General features: G+C 40.3%; 1 protein-coding gene across 6 annotated transcripts in view; it reads right to left on the bottom strand.

Moving 5' to 3' along the window:
* Positions 1–570: 570 nt before the first annotated feature.
* Positions 571–14,780, bottom strand: part of LOC137182800 (uncharacterized) — a 158,459-nt gene continuing 144,249 nt past the window's right edge. For all 6 annotated transcript variants that reach the window (XR_010928383.1, XR_010928382.1, XM_067589353.1 and 3 more), the window contains 4 exons: positions 12,540–12,947; positions 12,328–12,426; positions 9,466–9,548; positions 571–9,337 (listed from right to left, as the gene is read on the bottom strand). The gene's annotated coding sequence lies outside the window, so the exon portion shown is untranslated. The remainder of the gene's footprint in view (positions 9,338–9,465; positions 9,549–12,327; positions 12,427–12,539; positions 12,948–14,780) is intronic.

A 14,780-nucleotide genomic window follows, 5' to 3' on the forward strand; every position in this document is an offset into this window, starting at 1 on the left:
TTATCAAATTTTCATAAACAAGCTTTGCTGGCCTGAAAACTAATTTACAAACATAATTTTTCACCAACTAATGACTACATTTGGAATAACAAGACTATTGAATATAAAAATAAATCACTCCATTATGAAAAACGGGTTGACAATGGTATTGTATTGGTGAAACAACTTGTTAATGCTGATGAGTAGTTACTAAAGTATAATGAATTCCTCTCTGAATTCAGTTTACCAGTTACACCAAAAGAGTATGCAGTGGTTTTTGATGCTTTGCTGGGGGTGTGCTGCAGCTTCTGAGAGATTCAATAATCAAGGTTTCAATGATCCATCCATTCAATAGTGGTATATTCCTTGGATAGGTTGACATTACCAAGAATAAATGGTTGAATAAATACATCAGGAATTACATACAAGCTGTGAAGACTCAGGAAGACTCTTTAGGGCTTCGCTTTATGGAGAAATTAATTGGCAGAAATTTTGGCTAGTTGGGGACAAATTTTGTCTTAGTAATAAAGTTAAAGAGGTTTCCTTTAAAAATTTGGCATCGAATATGTAAAAAAAAAAAAAAAAAAAAAAAAAAAAAGAAGAGAGTTTTAGAATAGAATAGATATTGAGTATTCCTGCAATTTCTGTGAACTAGAAGAAGAAACAATCTGTCATTTGTTTTACCACTGGGCAAACAATCCGATTTCAGGATAAAGACATTTTTATATGTGTTAAAGGTAATGAGAAGGAAAAAGTTATTATTTTTGTACAATTAAATTTTTTATTGGGAACATTCCACATTCACAACAAGAGATGGGTGGACTCCAAAACAAATTTTGGACATATTTACTCACTGCTCATGTCTAAACCTAACCAAGTGGGTGTGTCATGTAGAGTACTGTAAGTCTGCAGACAGACCTACTTGGCCAATGTGGGTGCAACTTCCTGAAGTCTTCACTGGTAACCTAGCAACTCTGCCAACCCCATGCAAAAACCACTTGTTTTTATACTTTTATACTAAAACAAACAACTTATAATATCTCACTTAGCAGCTTTAGACATTACCGCTGGACAGAGCAAGGTTATTCCCTCTTGTTTACAGTCTCGATGCTATGCTAAGCTATTTAATTGCCATACAAAATGACTGTTATCAGTCTTCTCATCTAATGTTAGCATTAGCATTAACTGGCAAATAAAAATATTTCTCTGAATAAAAACTATTTCCTTAAAATATATACAGAATGTGAATGTTGTGAATGTTCAAAACTCTAGCTTGACATCAATTCTACAGGCAAGTCAAGCATACTGAAAAGGAGATATTGGTCACCATTTTTTTAAAATTGCCACATTATGTCATGTACATTTCTGTATTCACAGACAGAATAGGTGACGGCTGATTGTCTTTTAGACAGGAACTGCCTCTAAATGCAATGCTTGAGTATATCCAAGGCATTAATAACAATTATTGGTGTTCTTCAGTTTCCTCAGACACCTTAAGTGTTGTGTATTGACTGCTATGCTGGAAAGAATGTTGCCTATTGATTTGGCCAATGCAGAACCTGATGGTGTCCTCTTACTGTAAGTCTGGAATTAATCCTCACATGCTGCCAGTGAGTGAATAACTTACCCCACATCCCAGAGACCAAAGAGCCACCCTTTACTGCTTCTGCGTGAGCTCAGCAGATGCTCGCTGATGCCTTCTGAAAAGTCAAATGAAACAAGAGATGGGCACAACCATATACATGGAATTTACAAGATGCTGCAAGAAAGAGGAATAATAGGTTTAACTTGTAGGGGAGCAGAATACAACTTCTGCAAGAGAAGAATGAATAATTTGGGTGTATTTCATATCTCAGTAATTAAAGTAAGCTTATCATCTATTCCAGTTTTAAGACACTAACTTTCATAAACTTTATTATTGTTTTTTATCAGGTGAAATTGCATCTTACCACACAAAATAACAAATAATACCATTTAGTTCTGTTAGTAAGTGTAATAAATTTAAGAGTCTTGCAGCATCCAGTAATGCTTTTACTGGTCCATTGTCTTATCCCTAACCAACACTTTGTGTATACTGAACTACCATGCTTGGTCTACCTCCCTGTGGACTGAATGGTTACTAACAGCTCATCCACTATTGCTTAGGGGTCTTATTTTGTTCTAGAAGAAAGACTTTATACTGTCAAACTCAGACATCCCATGTGATTGAAGGCCGATGGGCATGGAACTCTCAGAGCTGCCCTCAAAGCTGCAACAATGCCTGCTTTCACACAGCCAACTTCTAGTGGGTGGAGTGGAAGAACAAAGGCCGACTTGTTAGGGTTTAGATGCCTTTATTATTATTTTATTTGGCTGCAATTTCTTGTCTATCTGCCCATGTTCATTAAGATTTTGGCTACATTGGCTTGTGGGGTCTGTGGCTCTAGGAGTACTTATGTGACTCAAGGTTTCAAGCACTACTTTTCTTTTGTAGAAATCAACATACAGTAACTTAATCATTAAAAATAGATTAAGTTTAATTTTAGCTCATCATGCATGTACTAAAGAACAAATGAAATTCAAAAACTGACACTATTAAGGACATTCAAACAGAAAACAATTATTGTTCGGTTATTATGCAGTTTCCACCTACATAGATACTTCTTTAACAATTTATTGAATCTGTAGTTTTTTAGTTTGAATAATTCTGAAAGTAAAACTATATTTATGTGCAGACATCTACCAACTCTACAAACACAAATAATAACAAAACTGTGTACTTAAGTGAGGCATGCAAAATATATTTTTATCAAGACTCTTCATGAAAATTGGGTGAGGTTTAAAAAGTCCTCCTTTCATGTGTTATAAGTGCTTGTCATTAGTAGATAAATGTCTGTCCCGGGAATAGGAAAGTTGTGATTCATACAATAAAATCTGCTTGGATGCTTGCACAAGGCTAAAGTCCCTCACTCCTGGACCTGCAGAAAGTTTCCCAACTCTGCAGCATACATGGCTGCTGGGGAATACACAGGCTTGGGGAGATTGGCAGCCAAGAATCTTCTCCTCTTCTGTAGCCTCTCTGCTCAACTAATAGGAGCTCCTTCTGCAGTCAGAGCACAGCAAAAGCACAAGAGACATCATTTAGACAATACATGCAATAAATGGATGATCAAAGAGCATTAAGGCTGATAAAAACAAGCAATGTTACAATGCACTGTGCCGTTATTTGGGATTTTCCTTTTAAATAAAACTAAATGACAAAATTAAAAGAAAAACTTCTACACAGGTGCTGATATGATACCTGAATTTTGATATCGTTACTAACAATACTTTTTTGAAACCTTACTTTGCGAAATATAAAACTTTTTTTTTCCACAAAAACAGATGAAGCAAAAATTTTGAAGTGTTAAAGGATAAGATGATATTCCATAATAAAGCAAAGCCAACTAAAGTCCGCAGCTACACTCGCTGTAACAATGCAGCCTTTTAATCATGGCTGTGTACTTCACTCTTTTGCTGCACGCCTGCTGTCACACCACTCACCTGACAGCTACGCTATCATTCACTGTTCATATAGCATTTCAAAAGCCCCACCTCTACACCTGCATCCACCTGTAGGCTCTGAGTCTACCTTCCCCTTAAGGGAAACTTAATATTGTCGCTCCTCACCCCCTGCTGTGCTGAGCTGAGTGTTTCCTTGTGGGGGGTAACCAAACATCAACAGTGTACATATTCTACATTTACATACCATCTATTCCATGTGAGTTGGTTAACTAAATTGTTATTATAATTATAATAAAATATTATATCAACCAATCCCATAAAACTAGCCAACACTTTGTTAGGCTAGGGAAGTCAGAGAGTACTGAGAGACAGACTATCTTTGGCCCTGAGCCCCCAAGCCCTTTTATTCCTACTGAAGATGTAAATCTCTAAAAACTGTTCACAAATATAAAGTTTGAAATGACACCCATGACAACAACATTTCTCATTGATGTGTTTTTTAAAAGATATGTTTTTGGGCATTTTTTGCCTTTAATGGAGAGCTGATAGCAGAGAAACAGACAGGAAACAAGGGGAGAGAGAGAAGGGTATGACATGCAACAAGGGTCCCATGCTGGAGTTGAACCAGAGATGTTGTGGTTATGTGGCATAAGCTTTAATGATGGAGGAATAAGCTATATCAGGCTTTGGCTGAACAGGCAAAACTTGTTAGTAGTATCAATACAATGTTGGTTTTGGTCTTTTCATTTGATTTGTTGACAATAATAAAAATATTAAATATCACTAGACTTATCCTTTAAATGTTGTCTAATCACAGGCAGCCATACAAGAACTGTCTATATAAAATAGTCTAAAATTGGCAACATTTTGATTTAATCAAAAATCTGAATCAGTAAATAAAATCAATAAAAACATTTCAGCCAGTACCAAAATGCCTCATACGTATTAGGTTATTGACTTGTGTAAATCACCTATCACACATCTCAATCTGAACTGACTTACCAGTAAACAAGCATGTTTCCAGCAGCTGCTGTGTCACTTTGGCCTGGTCGAAGTACAGTAGCTGGAGGGAGAAAAGAAGCTGGCAAAATCCTACTGTAACAATGCTGACCAAATCCCCAATCAGCAATCGTTTGTTATTCTCTTTTCTGTGTCAAAACACTCCCTTAGTGCATGATTGGACAAAAAGGTTGATGGCTTTTTTATTTGTAAAACAGGTCTCTAACCAGATGTAAATTCGAACAAAATGCAAATTTTGCCTGCTTATTCTGGCCGAGCTTCTGCAGTGTCCCAATCCCTCTTAAGCTTCTTGTTGACCGCGTCTGCCAGCTTTGTGTACACAATTGGCTCCTCAGATATTCCAACTGCATCATTAATGTCTGCCCTTTTGTGTTGCTCAATTCCACCAGAATAAACAGAATCGCACGTGCAAAATTATTTTCTAACACAGATAATTAGCCAAAGAAACAATCCAAAGTATGAACAATAATGTGCCTGGGTAACATTATAACTTTTAAGCATGGGAAAAGGAGGGATTTGAATGCCAAGGGAAATGAGCTTATCAAATAAAGCTTGAAAATGTGCAGTGAATGAAATGAGTCAATCATTTTAATGTGAGATGGGAGCCCTGAGGAGAATAAATAAGCAATCGTCACATCATGCAGGGAGAACAAATGAGCATGGTACACAATTAGGCAGGGTCACATTCTGCCAGAGCTGTGAGCGTGGGATGGGCTAATGAGCTGTGTGAGCGAGTGTGTGTGTGTGTGTGTCTGTTTGTGTGAATGCGTATAGGAAGAGAAAGAGGAAGTAAGAGATGAAAAAGCTGATCCCTAGCCCTCAAAATTCTGATGTACAGACTACGACAGCCAGACAGCCAGACACACAAGCGGCAAGTCAGGCGAGAGACAAAGATAAAAGTAAGAGGGGCTGGTGGAGAAGAGGTGGGCTATCAGTCGACTTAGCATCTGGGGCAAGTAGACATGCAGCCAGACAGAGCAATGGGCAGGTACAGCATCCAAAGAGACAAAAAGAAGAGAAGTGCCTCAAAAGGACCAACGGCACAGAGCTTTCAAAGGCGACTCATAGTTATTAACTATTCAATCACATAAAGGAGAGCTGAAGGCGTGAAAGGTTGCGGACCGAAGCACTTTTGCTTCAGTGCATTAAGAGCCTGGTCCAGCACTCTGGCTGCGTGAAAGAGAAATAGATTGCCTCCCAGGAAGATGACTGCTCAAAGGAGTTGGCTTTTTCCCCTTAATAACAGCAATCTGCTGTGAAAATCTAATCCCAAGTACCATTTACACTGGATCTAGATAACTTCTGCTCGGAAAAGCGTACAATATGAATATTTCATTCCTTGATATACAAATAAACAGAACAAGCACCTCCATCAATCAGGGGACGTTCTCAAACTAAGTGAACTGGAAGAGCAAATTGCTAATGAATACCATGCTGCTAGAAATGCACATTTTAAAATGGTATATTGTACAACTGGCTGAGATGGAAATACAATTTTTCACAGGACCGTAAAATATATTTGATCGTGCAGACATGGGTGTACATGACCCATATGGTCATGGAAAGGGAAATCTTAAGTGAAACACTCACAATGTTGATAACCTGTGTGACTTATACACAAAAACAAACCAAGCATGAACGCTGTCCCTCGATTGAAGTAATAGCTCCATCTTTGCCATTAAAGTCAGATATGGACGCACCCTTTAAGCCCCCTACTCTCCTTCTCGCTGGCCTAATTCTCCCTCCTCAGTGGTGGATAAGAGGGATCAGAAATCCATCCATATGCATGGCCAACTATCTGTAGAGGGGATGTGAGGTCTCAGCCTGGCCAGCTTTCAGAAAGTACTGGTAATGACACTTAATGAAAGCTGGGGAGCTGGGCTCTGAGAAGGGAAAGCCTGTGCATGTACTCCCTAGCCCCCACCCTGCATCCACACCAGGCCTTCAGACGCCATAAATAAACAAGCGTGCTGCGTGAGAATGGATGTGCTATTTCCCTTGCTTCCCTCATGCCATTTCATCTGCTTATTTATCTATTTATTATTATTCACTGGATCTCCGGTTTGCTTTCAGCCCACCTCTGTACTCCAGGCTCCCTGCAGGCTTTTTGCATGTCCCAAAACATTAGATGGACTCCGCTCCAGTCACCCTGTGGCCCTTAATGGGCTGAGTTTGCATCCGGTTTCCACTGGTCTCATGCATCCACAGATATACACACATGAAGAGCTGTCAGACGACTGTACAGCCGAGCAAATATTCAGACATGTCGCTGATCTCCTCTTATTACTCATTACACTGTTTACCCCACTTCTAATGGATTAACAAACTCCACCAAACCCCTTCTAGTCCTAAGTAAGCTTTCATCTTTTTAATTGGACTAGTTGTCATACAAAGGAGCACTTGTGCCTCCTGTGATGCAGGTGATATGGCTGAAGCTGAGAAGAGAAGGGTGGGGAGGGGACTCTGGTTGCAGTGATGCCTGTGTAGGGTGGTGAGGCTCAAAGTAAACAGAAGGAATGAGGGGATAGAGAGGCTCTTCTTAGCACAAGCCCCTAATCAGTACAGTCAACACAAGGCAGATTGGGTTCACATCTCTTCCCTTCGCTCTCGCTCTGCCTCTGTCCTTCAACCACCAAAAACTTATCCCTTATCAGCCCCAATTTCCCTCCTTTCAATTTGAGAGGATATCAGATAGGAATGTATCGCAGGCAAATGCCAGGTAACACAAATCTTTCTTACTTTGAGGCAAGGTGGTATTGGCTTGGAAAATGAGATGGCTTCAAATGTGAGACACCATTCCACCAACAAATAACCCTTTCTCAAGCAACACATTAAATTTATATTTTATTTAGAAAATGTTAGAAGTTTCCATGGTGATGCTTGAGTGACACGTTTACTTAAAGTGTCCTGTGTGGCCTCGGTGTACACTAACAGTGACTAACACTTATCCATCTGTCTGGCCTGAGGAGAGACTGTCCTTGGGTCACTTAGGTGAAAAGTTTGCCAACTCTAGAGGTTCAAAGTGTGCCAGCAAGGTGAAACCTTTTCCTCTGCTGCACCTTGTCTTGTGATCACTGACTCCCCTCTGCCACCCTCCACATTTCCCAGCGAACTGCACAAATGTGTCTTCAGTGTTAACACGTTTTAGCCATCAGTTGAGGCTGGGCCACACAGGTGGGGATGACAACTTGGCCAGAGTCGAGCAGATTACACTGGGGGTCATCCTGGGTGCAGAAGCAGAGGAGTGCTAAACATGGTTGTATGTAAAGGAGAGTTTCTGCTCTGTGAGAGGGAGGGAGAGAGAGATGTGCTGGGGCTGCATTAGCAGCAGAACCCAGGGGGGGCGGCGGACTTCAAACACTGATGTGCAGACTGTTCAGGGTCTCTCAGGCTGTTGATTTCACAGCCGGAAAACACAGACCATTAGTCACACAAACACACTGAGGCCTATGCTAATCCCTGAACAAGAAAAATCAACATGACAGCCAATAAAATCCTGGGAGTTATGCAGCAGCTTTGCTTTTCAGTGATACTGTCTGTGATGTGCTGGTGAGTGTTTGTATTGACCCGTGTTTTAGATGAGCCACTCCAGAAACACTTACACTCTGTCTGAAAGCTCACTGCTTTGTCACTGACACTGTCTCTGGAGTCAGCCAGAAAAGCAGAAAACATGTAGTCATAGAAAAGAGCTTGTATAGATTTGAGACCTCTTTTGGAAGAGAACTGGGGTCTTTTCCAGGACCATCAGTTTAACATAGGAGAACGATCAGAGTCAAAGGCGCCTAATCATGGACTGTCTCTGGTTAGATTCTGCAATATCTGGCTTGTAAACTTGGTAAGATGATGCAGAGTAAGGGAACCACACAACTAATAAGGATGGTTTTATTGTGTCTATGGTAAGTATCGGTTATGTCAATTTTCTTTTGATCAAGTGGATGGACAAGAATGCTGCATGAAGCGTTCAAACTGGCTCCAGAGGCCTAACAAAGATCACGACACAATATTGTACACTTAGCAGAAGAAACAGTTCCAGCAACTTCTGTCTAAAAAAAAGTGAAAAAAAGAAGTGATTTGTTGATGCTGATGAAAATGTCATGCTCACATCATGGTGCAACACTCACACATTACACACTCTTCTTATTGCAATACAAATTGTGTCTATTGTCCCATTTGTACTAATGTACTAATAAGTAAATTAACACCGAGTTGAAAAATATTGTTTTCACTTAACTTAACAAAAAGCATATGTGTAGAAAGAAATTTAAGGCTCATATTAAAATACCATTATATAACCACTGCATATTATAGCCATTATAGGCATTTTCTGAAATATTCAATAAATGACAATTATAAGCTTCAGCAGTCATGTCTGTATAAATTTGATATTTCAAAATATTTTAATTATGTGGCTGATTGAAGCTGTATTAGTGTGACAGTCTAATATACATAAATAACACTGATAATTCATGTGAAATTTGACATTGCACCACAGTATTTATAAGTTTTGGCTGGTGAGTTTATTTTTGCTCAGCTTTAAGTCTCCTGACCTCAATTTTCCGAGCCTCCACACCTTCCTGCAGGTGGATTCACACTCACTCACTTGCACACTCGCTCGCACGCGTGCACGCACACACACACACACACACACACACACACACACACACACACACACACACACACACACACACACACACACACACACACACAAACAGTGCACTGTATTTCGTACACTGTTGCATTTGAGAGTAAAGCACATAAATAAACTCTCCTCTGTCCACTTTCTCTTTCTTGGCGGAGATGGATGATCTTCATGCTTTGCTCTTTTATTTTCAGTGCCAGTTTTTCATTTGCTTGCCTGCAGCAATGTAGGGATATGATAAAATGTGCATTAGCTATTGTTGGGATAGAAACCAATCATTGTGCGAGTACAGAGAGACCTCACTGGTAGATTTATATGCTAGTTTATATAAGGGCCTTACTTACATTCTGGGACCAGCTGGTTGACAGCGGAGAGCATCTTATGGATATAAAGGCTGTATGACCGAACACAAAACCTCCACCTCAGACTGGGACAGAGAGATGGAGAGCAGGCAGTGGGAGAAAAGTAAAATGTAAAAACCCCACATCTCATTACTGTTCCAACAAATTGTTTGTGTCTATACCTTCGCTACTGTTCCACTGTACTTTCTGCTTTTACAGACTGGAGCTTAAAGCCTCAAAAGAGAGAGACACTACGCAGCAAGGAAACATTTATGACCAGTTACGGTATACAGACTGAAAAGGTTTGACCTGGATCACCTTAGAGTCATAGTATACTCAGGGCTATAGCTGGCCCTGAGTGATACCATCACCATCCTATTTATAATGAAACACTCCTCCCAGACTGCCAGCAATGCTGGTTACTCTTGGCCTCACTGCAAGATGACACTAAGCTCTGCTAACCTGCACTCATCCATACAAGCCTAGAGGAGAAAACACACAGAAAAACTAATGCAGGACTATGTGGTGAAGCTCAGATGACATTGTAGTAGCAACGGCTCCTTTCAAAAACATAAAAAACGAGTAAAATAAAAAACAAACAAACCATATTTACTTTAACACCACACTATTCAGAACCATTTAACAAGAAAACAATTTAAATGAGTGCAATTCTCATGTTAGAATATAGCTAAATACCAACAAAATAACAAAAGCCTCAACATATGCGTATAGTACATATATTAACATATGTTTCGGTGTCTGTATGTACTTATCAGGAAAGTGCACATCTATCTATTAGTCTTGAATTTCAAGATGTTTTGCAGAGGAGTGAAACTTCAACAGGCAAGACAAACTTGATTCTGCTTATATATATATATACACACATATATATGTGTGTGTGTGTTTGTTTGTGTCACTCAAGGATCCCAACACCACTAAAACCTCTGTTTTCCTCAGCACTGTGCACAGAGGATGCAATAAGGCACAAACATGTCCCTCATCCAAGGGCTGTCACCCCATCACTGCCTCTGAGCCGAGATACTGCCAACGCCATTAACACTGCTGCCCAGCTCCTCCCTTTGTCAGGCGATGAAGCCATTTTAATAATGATTATGCGTTTGCTTGATTTAGCATTCTACACATTAACATAGAGTGCATACAGCCAGTCACAGTGATGATCTGTGTCTTCACTGCTGAAGCTGATACCTAATGAAACCTGCTTCATTTCTGTGTTGCATTTAGGTTGCATTCAAAAAAATTAATAATGGTTTACAGTTTCTTTACTGCCTTGCTATGAAATAATGAATGAAATAATAATAATAATGTGATTAAAATCTGTACACAGCCTGTCAGTGGCTACCCTGTTGTGTCACTTGTTCCCTCAGCTTCAGTCCCACAGCCATTTCTTGCTAGTCACGGAGATGGAGGCTGTGTGAGCACCACCACCATCACAATGACCTTTCCACAAGCCCAGGGAGCACGCAATGCAGAGGAGAGGCAATAAAAGTAATGAAAGAAGCAAAGGCAATTAAAGTGGTGTGTGTGAGGGGAGCGTGGCGGAGATGAGCCTAACTGGAGGCGGCCCTGGAATGCACTACAGCTCCATATCCACCATAATCCCTGTGTGATCGCAGAGCAACCCTGGTGTGCTCCCAGTCTGATCATCCTCTCGCAGCATTCACCAGCTAATCCGTGCAAAAGGACAGCCATGCACACACACGCTGCACACACACAAATGCACATGCATGCGTATTAGTCATTCAGAGTGATACAAACACACACACTGCCAGAGTAATTATTATAGGCTGTATACAATATGTACTGCACAACAAAGTAAGGAAATCTACTAAAAATAAATGACCAAACACATTCAGGTGCAGATGCGTGCGCACACACACACATACACACACACTCACATATGTTTCGTTCTAGAAAATGAGTTGCTCTCCTCCTGCCCTCTGCAGCGCAGTGTTTCTTCGCGGCCAGTGAGAATCATTAATGCCCTTCCTCTGATGCAGCCACACAACCAACAGCAATTATTTCTAAAAGCAAAAAGTGAAAACAGACAGCGAACGCACAAATATACACGGCACATAATCATTATTTTTTTGTTAGGCTGGCTGTGTGGGGGTTGAGGAGGTGGCAGCAGCTTGGACTTCATTTTCTCTAGCAGAGTTTACTGACCGCAAAATGACAAGGATGCTTTTCCTAAACCAATTAAGAGGCTGCAGTGCTGCTGTTACCATGTGACATTGACAGCACTTAAGGAGGCTGATGCCAGGCCTCAGAGATGAGCCAGGGATGTGCTCTTGGCTCAGGAGTCAGCACACACACACACACATACAGGATAATACACGTGTATGAAATCATGCATGCACAGACACACGCATCAATAAAAAGAATGGCACTGAAGAGCAGAGAGCAAGTAATGAGTACACCAGGAGCTCCAGACCAAAACAAATATATAACTAACAAAACACTAATACATGAGGTCCGCCGTATTGAGGTCTGTGAGTGGCTAAAATGAAGGGAAAAAAAAAGAAAAGAAAAACCTGAACTTTTCAGCTGGTAATATCAGAAAGCATTAAATACTATTATACACTCAGGCCCTGAGTCTGGAAATAGACCTCATTATCTAATCAGCTTTAGGAATACATAGAAAGGGCAAAGCTAATAGTCTCCCCTTTTCTTGACAACAGAATCTGATCTTGCCTGTAGAGTACAATTAGTGAACAGTGTGACCTCTGGAGGTTACGACTCTACTTGAGAGAGGTTGTGTAGTCCACGCTAATGACCAGAATACTCTGTGAAGGGGGCTAGCATTGTGCCCCTTCCCAGCTCTGGCTATCTTAAACTAATACTCACTGTTGAGAAAGGAGATGAGACTCCTTTTCCTTCCTATTATGGAGCACTCACATCATAGCCGTGTTCGGGGCTTGTAGGGCACTGGCTGGTCAACATGCTCTTTAAAGAGGAGAGAGCTGGTGTGTAAGTAGGCCTGATCAGTATCATCATGTGGACATGGTTGCTTGGATGCTAGGAGCAGTTTTGGGTGACCGACTGAGTCTGCAGCTCACCATGAGAGTATCTGCTAGTGGCTTGTAGCATGATCATCTCTTTAGTTTAGTGCTTAGTCTTCTCCTTTTGGTCTGCACCTCTCTAGGGACATAACACAGGGCAGGGCAGGCATGCCAACTCATGATCCCTCTCTGCCACAACACACACACACACACATACACACACACACACACACACACAGGGACAGCAGCACTCACGCACAAACAAAAATCTTAATGCCATGGCCTCAGATGACCATTTTATTTCATATACCTAACAGTACCAGTAGTAGTTCCAATCTCCTTGTCTCATTGCTCTCTCGGTGTGCAGCTCGGTGCTCTTTGAATGTCCTCTCTTGCAGCTGAAGATCACCTCTTTCTTTAGGGCCTCCTTCTCATCCGAGACATAATATCCAAGAGGTTAAATACCTAAACAGCACACAAAATATGCACAGAGCATCAATTAAAGTGCATATGACAGAGTAATGTGCACACAAAACCTAAAATCTGTTAATCTTCACCTTAAATGCACAGAATGCAACAGTAGTTCTGATCTTTTTGGGTTTGTGACCCCTTAAAATGAACCAATGGCTGCTTGTCAGTCAACACGGGCATTCATAATGTGCAATGGAAAATAGTTCATTTAAAGCATGATTTCACTTTTTCAGATTATATTGTTTGATTATAAGCTCAAAAAAGAAAAGTAAGAATTAAATGAATCCATGTCATTAAATATATATAGTGGAAATATGTCTGACTATATGTCTACAAGTGAGATTTGTGAGATGAAAGTTGGTTTCTCTTTGACCTGGCAGCTGTATTTTAGGATATTTGACTATATTTTAGGTTATTTGACTATGTATTACAGCCGGACCATGCCCGCCTCCGGCGCCCTGCAGCATCGTCACACACTCCTGGAGACAGAGAGAGATAATGGGAGGCTGTCAGTTACGCCCCTCTGTCCTCATCTCAGCTAATCAGCTCTCCCATCTCATGGAGCTGCATGGGTGTTGGAGTTTCACGTAGCAGTAAGTTTGACATTCACGTTCCATCTTAACTCTGTGGTGGAGATTTAAAGCACATAGATGGGCAGATGAAAGATACCCCTTATATGCATGAAAGAGATCAAATTGGGATTAAGGAGATTAATTTCAGATGGTAATTGAGAGAGAAACTTTTTCATCAGATTTATCTAACTTTCTAAAAGATGTCAAATGCGGTGTGATTTAATTTGCTAACAGATGAATGGTTGGTAAATTGCTGTGCTTCAGGCTTGTGTCCCTTTGGTTGGTGTAAAATCATATATCGTCAAATTTCATGACTTTTGAAGATCTGACTCATTTCTCTTGGCTTCCTCTGGGGTTAAAAAATAATTACTAGTTTTGAAACACAAATTCAGACTGAAACTAATTCAATTTGTGAGTATGGCTGGAGGGTGACTCGGAGTGGCGTATGAACAGTTGTAACTAGGCTTCAATCAGAGGACAAGCATGGGGAACAATCCCCCTTCAGAGATGACAAAATGACCTTGGAAATCACACAGATCAGAGACTCAGATGGGAGCATGGAATCAAATCGTGATGCTCGGCTTACAGTCTGGTGCTGCTAGATTCCATGAATATCAACAGATGAACACAGACAAGAATGCTTTCTCATCACAAAGGTGATGGGTTATGTCTCTTTAGTGACATAATGTTTGTGTACACAGTATATGTCTGGGTGTGTACACGAGTGACTTACATGCCCACTTGATTTGGGATAAACAGGTTGATTGACATTTCCTTCAGTTTTCAGTATTTGTAGGGGTATGTGTATAGGTAGTTACGGAGGACATGTAAACTGATCTATCAGTTTCATGAGTTATACTGTGCAATACGTTAAAAACAAAACAAAATGTATGTAATTTACACTCTATGTATTAAAAAATAAATATTAAATAATGAGCTCAGACTCTAAACACACATAGCATGCATGTTTTTACTAATTCTGATGAAAATAATGCTGAGGAGGTTAAAGCAAAACATGAAATCCAAAATAAAAGGGAGGGAGGCATTATTTCTTATTTGCCACATTTACATTCTTATTCATTATACATTAGGGCATCTCATCATAAAAATGTGTTTGAGTTTGATTATTTCAAAGATTCAAAGATTTCTGGACACAAATTTGAATGTGCATCATTTGACCTGCCTGTGAGTCAGTCTTTGTCCACTTCTAATTGTCTTTCTCTCTTTATTTTACCGATCATCCTGACCTGCTGCC

The sequence above is a fragment of the Thunnus thynnus genome, chromosome 1 (assembly GCF_963924715.1).
Source record: "Thunnus thynnus chromosome 1, fThuThy2.1, whole genome shotgun sequence".
Lineage (NCBI taxonomy): Eukaryota > Metazoa > Chordata > Actinopteri > Scombriformes > Scombridae > Thunnus > Thunnus thynnus.